Consider the following 8,693-nt stretch of genomic DNA (forward strand, 5'->3'; position numbering starts at 1 on the left):
GAGAAACATAAAGAACAATCATTCAAAAATAAACCAAAACATAACTCAAAATACTGGGTCAACCTGACCCAGAACCGTGACAGGTTTGTTTTTAGTGGCTGACTTGTGCGGACCATATATCCAAAAGCAGCTTTTATTGAGTTCAGAAAAGCAAGTCTACAAATATAATAACAAAAAGAAAGATGAAAGCTGAATTAAGGGGAGCCTGATTGTCTTGGAAGGACATTCCTTGCCAGATACACGATGGACGGGTGGAAAAACTGGAGTGTCGTGTGCCTGGCGGGACTGTCGATCGAGGACATTGAAGATGTCTACCTTTTTGGGATAGATGTGGGCCGAGATGTTTTTGAGCTGGTCGGCACTATTCTGGATTGTCCTGATGCTGGACTGCTCCGCTATATGTCCGCTGAGCTCCTGCGCATTCGCGGACAGCTGTCGCTCCCATTGCCGGCGGCGCTCCACTGCCACCCGGACATCACTTTCCAGCCTCGCCGGAGATACGTCCATCGTGGGTCCCGCAGAATTTTCCTCAACTCCAGTGGAATTAAATCGTTTTGGTCTGCTACTCGCCGCCCTCGCAGGACCTCTGATCGGGCTGTCAACCACCGATCTCTAGCCCACCTGACCAGGACACCCACCGCAATTAGCAAAAAAGAAAATTCTCCACTCAACTTCGGTCTTCTAAATATCAGCTCACTGACAAATAAGGGACCTCTCATCCAAGACCTCCTATCTGACTGTAAGTTTGACTTTTTCTGTTTAACTGAAACCTGGAAACAACCCGATGACTTTTCTCAGCTAAATAAATCCACTCCTCCGGGGTTTGTTTACTTTTTAAACCTCGCTGCTCAGGTCGTGGGGGGTGGCCTCATGATCATTTTTCGCCAGCACTTGAAAGTCCTGCCAGTTAATGTTGATACTTTAAGCTCCCTAGAGTGCCTTGCATATGAGCTCACTGGACCTTCTGCTCACCAGAGACTTTTCCTTCTGTCTCAAGGGCTTTGGATTTAAACAATTTATTGACTTTCCCACTCACTCCAAAGGACACACCTTGGACTTGATCTGCTGTTCTGGTCTTACGCCCTCAAATCTTTCTGCTGATGAAATTCCCATAACTGACCATTTCCTCCTTTCATTTAACCTCACTCTCAGCTGCTCCTCTACCAAGCCAACCCATCTCATCTTGTTCCGCAACATCAAGAACATTGATGTTGACATTCTCGAGCATTGAAGGCCAAAGCTCGGCAGCAAGAGCGTACATACAAGAAATCTGGTTTAACTGTTGATGCAGAAAACTACAAATACCATACTTCAGTATAAAGACTCCATCAACAAGGCCAAACAAAGTTTCTACTCAGGTATTATCAGAGATGGGCAGTAACGCGTTACTTGTAACGTATTACTATAATCTGATTACTTTTTTCGAGTAACGAGTAAAGTAAGGGATTACTATTGCAAAAACGGTAATTAGATTACCGTTACTTTCCCGTAGGAACGCTGCGTTACTGCGTTACTAAAACCGTGATTTTTTGCGAGAATGTCTCACGACACTGACGTAAGCGAGTGCGCCGTTCGTGACAACAGCTGTGTGCAGATCAACAATGGATCACATATCGATTGTGGGAGAGAGTATGAGCGTGCAGCGTTTAAAGCGTGGAAGTACTGACCTTACTTTGAGTTTGATTCCATAAAAAGTGACAAAAACATTAGTGTCCGTTGTGCGTGGGAAGAAAACTTCTTTTTACAGCGAAAAAACCCCTAAACTTCCGAGCAAGCACCGAGTAGCTACGACGTAATGGGAAACTCACAGAGAAACTCGCGGATTCTTCCACTGACCGCGGCACACCTGCACCAGGGTAAACCTCCGCCTGCCCCTGCTTTACAGGTGAAAATAGAGCAACAGGACCGCTGAGTCTTTGACTTTATTTATGTTCTGCTGTGTTTTACTTGCATCTATTTGAAAGACTGAGTGTAAACACAAAAATATTTTATTTTATGTGCTGGAATGTGCAGAAAATAGGTTTAAATGTTAAACTAATTTCTTCCAGTCAGAGAATGTTGCATATAATTAAATCTTTGCTTGATGCATAAAGTTAAAAGATTAAAACTAATAAAACAAGTTTTAAAAAGAGACTTTTCCATCTGATTACATTTTGTATGATGGATTATGCAGAAAAAGTAGAATTGGGCTGAAAGATCTATCACTTTATCACCTCTTCAGGTTGTAAATCGTGTTTTTAAAAAGTAACTAATTAACTAAGTAACTAAGTAATTAATTACTTTTGAAAATAAGTAATGAGTAAAGTAACGGGATTACTTTTTTGGGGAAGTAATCAGTAATTAGTTACTGATTACTTTTTTCAAGTAACTTGACCAACACTGGGTATTATCAGTTCTTATGAGGGTAACGCAATGATTTTGTTTTTAGTTCTCAACAAACTAATTCAACCCCCCAACGCTTTATCACCAAACTTTTATTCTTCGGAAATCTGTAACTCCTTGATGCTGTTCAGCCACTGCATTGCTGGTGGATGTTATTGATGCTGAATCAATAACATCCACCAGCAACTCAGTTCAAATGTTGTGTCTGTCCCCTCTCCAGAACCTTTTGTCTATTTTGCGCCGTTTTTCACTTTTCATCTTCCTGATTTATCTGATATTTCTGAGTTTATATGTAAATCAAAGCCTGCCACATGTCAATTAGTTAAACTGCAGGAATGTCTTAAAAACATAAAGACCTGGATGGCCGCTAACTTTCTGATTCTTAATTCAGATAAAACTGAGGTTATTTTACTCGACCCTGGAAATCTTAGAAATATGGTATCTAACCAGATTCTTACTCTGGATGGCATTACCTTGGCCTCCAGTAACACTGTGAGTCACCGTGTCCAGGACATGTCCTTCAATGCACATATTAAACAAATATGTAAGACTGCTTTCTTCCATTTGCGCAGCATCTCTAAAGTTAGAAATATCCTGTCTCAGAGTGATGCTGAAAAACTAGTTCATGCATTTATTACTTCCAGACTTGACTATGGTAATTCATTATTATCAGGATGTCCTAAAAACTCACTGAAAAGTCTTCAGTTAATCCAAAATGCTGCAGCAAGAGTCCTGACAGGGACTAGAAAGAGAGAGCAGATTTCTCCTGTTTTGGCTTCCTGTTAAATCCAGAATTCAAAATCCTGCTCCTCACATACAAGGTCTTAAATAATCAGGCCTCATCTTATCTTAATGACCTTGTAGTACCATATCACCCTATTAGAGCACTTCGCTCTCGCTCTGCAGGCCTACTTGTTGTTCCTAGAGTATTTAAAAGTAGAATGGGAGGCAGAGCCTTCAGTTTTCAGGCCCCTCTTCTGTGGAACCAGCTTCCAGTTTGGATTCAGGAGACAGACACTATCTCTACTTTTAAGATCAGTCTTCAAACTTTCCTTTTTGCTAAAGCATATAGTTAGGGCTGGACCAGGTGACCCTGAATCCTCCCTTAGTTATGCTGCAATAGACGTAGGCTGCCGGGGGTTTCCCATGATGCATTGAGTTTTTCCTTTCCAGTCACCTTTCTCACTCAACAGGTGTTAATAGACCTCTCTGCTGAATCACACTTGTTATTAATCTCTGTCTCTCTTCCACAGCATGTCTTTTATCCTGTCTTCCTTCTGTCACCCCAACTGGTTGCAGCAGATGGCCCCGTCCCTCCCTGAGCCTGGTTCTGCTGGAGCTTTCTTCCTGTTAAAAGGGAGTTTTTCCTTCCCACTGTCACTTGCTCATAGGGGGTCATATGATTGTTGAGCTTTTCTCTGTATGTATTATTGTAGGGTCTACCTTACAATATAATGCGCCTTGAAGTAACTGTTCTGATTTGGCAAGTAAAATTGAATTGCGTTGGATATGTAACACCCTGTAAGCTAAACATTTTTTTTTATCGATCTAAATAGTTTACAGGCTAGAAAAAAATAAAGTCCCTTAGTTGCTGGCCTCCAACCCTCTGCCTGCCACATGTATTTACCTAACACTTTCCTGCTGAGTGGATGGACTCAGTCCCATTTATCTGATCATATTGAAAAAAACATGAAGTTTATTTGATAAAATTTTGTCATAAAGTGTATAAGAAAGGAGGATCGTCACTGTTGAGCTCATTGGCATGACTTGTAGATTTATTTATTTATTTATTTAGGACAGTGCAGGTTAATGAACATAAATGTAAAAAAAAATTACATGAATGTAAACATACCAGATTATAGCCAAAGGCTAATTTTAATCTGTTGTCCTTAAGCATAAAAAATAGACATAATAATTCATAAAAATTCATCGTTCATTCATAATAAAAACTCCATCACCAAACTTACACATACACACCATTCTGTTCCCAAATAAAACATTAAAACTATACAACTCATACATGATCACACACTTGATTTGTCCATAACCAGTTTTTAACCTTTGCCTTAAACAAATTGAGTGTAGAGCATTCTCTAATGGGTTGAGGAAGACTGTTCCACAGATGGCCACCCTTGACAGAGAGGACGTTCTGCCCAAATGCTGTCCGTCTGTGGGGTATAAACAAGTCTCCTCGGATTAAAGCTCGAGTGGTCCTGTCTGAGCTTTCTTTATGCCTAATGAACTGCTTTAGTGGTGGTAGAGCAAGGAAGTGTAAGACTTTATATATTAAACTCACTCTTTTAAGTTTCACTAAGTTATTGTAATTGACAAGTTGAGTAAACAGTTTCACTCCTCGTTTCAACCGTTTTTTTCTTTATTCTTTGTTTTGTTTGCAACCAGTATGGTGACAGTGATCATGTTGAAATTTCAAAAGAAGATTTCAGAAAACTGTGGTAGTTACATCTGCTTTTTATGCCATCTGTTTTACCACAATGGTTCCATGTCAGTTATTCATCAGGCCAGAGATGTATCCACAATGCATCTGTGCAAAAACCCTAAAAAACACATCCATCCTTCACACCCACCTTAAATCAGTTTGATGTGGCTCCATGTATAGCAGTATGCATGAAAAAATTTGAACACAGAGAAAATTCACTAGCAAAAACTCTAAATGCCCATTCCCTTTTCCAGCAAAGTCACTATTTCCACACCCCACTTATCAGAAGATACCAGTGAGATCATGTGGCATTCAGCTCACATTGATCAGTTTGTTCACACTGTTATCATAATGTTTCATGCACCACTCTGTATCTGTGTATGTTTATTAAGTGTTACAGTTTGATGCTGATCTGATGCTCGTATCGATGAGCGCTTGGACCGACATTTTGTCTCTACACTTGATTTAACCAAGGGCTACTGGCAGACTCTCCACTGCCTTCTTCACAACGTACGGTGTTTACGAAATTATCACACTTCTGTTCAGCTTGCTCAGAGCACCAGCCACCTTCCAACGACACATGGAATGGGTGCTGCATGTACACGTGGCTTATGCTGCTTTATTAGGATGATGTTATCATCCACAGCGACACCTGGGTGCAGCATGTGCAGCGAGTAGCCGCACTGCTGGAGTCCCTGGGCCATGCTGGACTTAAACCTGGCACAGGTGGGGCGATCGTGGCTCAAGAATTGGCAGTTCGTCTTGTAATCGGAAGGTTGCCGGTTCGAGCCCTGGCTCCGAGACTGTCGGTCGTTGTGTCATTGGGCAAGACACTTCATCCATTGCCTACTGATGTTGGTCAGAGGGCCCAGTGGCGCCAGTGTCCGGCCCAGGGCAGCTGTGGCTACAATGTAGCTTGCCATCACCGGTGTATGAATGTGTGTGAGGATGACTGAATGTAGTGTAAAGTGCTTTGGGGTCCATAGGGACTAAGTAACGTGCTATAGTCCTCACAGCTGTGGATGAAAATTAAGTTTTTTAAATGTAAGAATAAAACTATTAGGATTCAAATAATATTGATGTGACAGTGTTCAAAAAGTGTTAGGTGACAGTGTTGGGTGTGGTATGTTAGAGTGACAGACTACTGTAATCACATTTCATTTTTCAGTAATTTAATGTGCGGCTGTACTAATTTCAGTAAGTACATTACAGCTATAATTATACCATAATTTACTTTACAAAGGTTCTTCAGTTATTGACATGGCAGAAAAAAACAAAAAAAAAACAAAAGAAAAATTATCACGGGGACACCCTTTTTTCTTCCTGTGCTACAATCAGCTAATTTCAGTTTACGTACTGGAGATGGGTGGTGGATAGGTTTCAGGAGAAGACGGGGGAGATATGGACATTCCTTTTATTTTATTACACAAAAGGACAACAGTGGGATGGCAAAGTGGAACCTGCATCCAGGATAGAAACAACTGCATTACGATGCTAAAACAACAAGCATCTGCACAAACAGCATGCTAATGCAAGGCTAGCCAAGAACCCAGACGGATGATAACCTCCTAATACCCAGCAAATCATCTTTGTCCTCTGTTAAGGACATGAGTCTGAGCCCTCTATGTCAAGCACTATATATGCAATTTCTATGACTCCTGCTGTACTGTCAAGGGACATCCTGGGCTTTCTATTGATGCCACATTCATGAGGGCTGGGTTAATTGCAGTTTCTATATTTTATGGCCACAAGGTTATGTGATACATTTATTTTAGTAGACATTGTGATTCTGTTGCTTTGATTGAAATTGGAAAAAAAAGTAAGCGATACTTTTGTTCTGAGTACTAGTGTCACTTTTGTGTGGAAGAAACATTTTTTAAAAAGCATTTCCTAATGACACCATGAAAAACAGGAAAGAAAGAAAAAAAAAGCCACCTCTTTCCTATAGGCGGGAAAAATGTACCATGTCAACCAATAAAAAAATGGCAACAGATCAACATCCGAGATCTCTGTCCAGAAGAGCCCAGTCCTAGACATCTAAGATACTGCACAGGACCCTCAAGCCCCCAGGCCTCTGGTAAAAAACAAAAACAAAAAAAACCTGAGTTTGAAGGATAAAGACCACCTGTAGTGGAGAGAAGGGAATTTTATTTTATTTTTTCATATACGATATCTTCTACCTGACCTGTTGACCTAGCTCCCCCTTGCCATACTATTTGTGTTCCACCTCTTCGATCTCCACTTCCGAGCTGTTCCTTCTTCTGATAGGTTGGGTGTACAATATGGATGCTGGGAATCAAAGATTCCATAGGTCCCACATCCTCTTCATGTAACCCCTTCCTTTGGGGTTAGTGTAGTAGTTATGTCACGACTACGGTGGCAGACGTGCGGAATTGGAGATAGGACCCAAAATGCGGCAGCTCTGGTGCAGATGAGTATTTATTTAACAAAAGAAAATACAAACAGCAATGGTGTGGGTGAAGGTGAAACAGGAAAACCTAAACTGGGTAAAACTAACAAAACAAACCAGAAACGAAGATGCAGGGAGGTCCGGGGAAATACACATGGAGAGATGCAGGGAGACCGAGAGGAAACAACACAGACAAACCAGCAACTACTATGACAGAAGACACAACTTAAATACACTCAGAGAACACAGGGAGATTACACACAGGTGGGGGACACAGCTGGGAGTGATTAACGTGACGAGACTAGGGAGGCAAACTGAAACACTCACATAAGACGCAGACCTTCACAATAAAACAGGAACTTACACATGAAAGGACACAAACTAAGAAACGCGGACTAGATACAGGAACACACGGGCAAAACAGAGTAAACACTAAACAGAGAAATTTCTACGAACATTATTGCTAAGGATTGTCTTATTGCATTGGAGTCACACTGGGTTAAATATGTACACTTGGGTTTTAAGGGGTAATTATTATTTTCTTCTTTTTTTGGGGTTGTATGGAAGCCCCAAACGCAATTTCATTGTTCTTGACAATGACAATAAATAAATAAATACTAAATACTAACAGAACCAAAATCGCAAGAAGAGAAAACACAAAATGCTGGGTCAAAAGGACCCAGGATCACGACAAGTTACTTGCTCAGTGGTCACGGTCGGTATGGCTTCAGGTATCTGTGTCTCGCTCATCCAAGGTAGGCTTGGTATATCGAGGGGCAGTGCGAGGCTGGATGGCAGGGCAGCTGCTGCCACTCAGTAATCAGATGCTCCATATTTCACTGACGCAGTGGCTTAAGAGAGGAGCTGAGTGTGGAGTGGAGAAGCAGCTGAAAAGCAGCTGGTCCTTCCTCGTCTCCTGCGTCTGCCACGCCGCCATCGGGTCCTGCTCGGTTTGCACGTCCACATCCTGTGCCAGCACCTCGTCGGCACTGGCCACTTTCCAGGCCATTAGCTGGGCTTCTTCGCCGTCATGGGTGGCCTTCTGAACTGTTTTGCTGCTGCCAGACCAAGAACCTTGAACTTTTCCAGTCAGATTAGATGGACAGCGTTTGTGAACAGCAGCTTTCAGATCTTGCCACAGATTCTGGATTGGATTTAGATCTGGACTTTGACTGGGCCATTCTAACACATGGATATGTTTTGTGTGAAACCATCCCATTGTTGCCCTGGCTTTATGTTTAGGGTCGTTGTCCTGCTGGAAGGTGAACCTCCGCCCCAGTCTCAAGTCTTTTGCAGACTCCAAGAGGTTTTCTTCCAAGACTGCCCTGTATTTGACTCCATCCATCTTCCCATCAACTCTCACAAGCTTCCCTGTCCCTGCTGAAGAGAAGCACCCCCAGAGCATGATGCTGCCACCACCATGTTTGACAGTGAGGATGGTGTGTTCAGAGTGATGTGCAGTGT

This window comes from Aulonocara sp. 'chitande type north' Nkhata Bay, linkage group LG5, assembly GCF_057382095.1.
Source record: "Aulonocara sp. 'chitande type north' Nkhata Bay isolate Kocher_YH1m ecotype deep benthic linkage group LG5, A_spYH_male_GT1.1, whole genome shotgun sequence".
NCBI classification, from domain to species: Eukaryota; Metazoa; Chordata; class Actinopteri; order Cichliformes; family Cichlidae; genus Aulonocara; species Aulonocara sp. 'chitande type north' Nkhata Bay.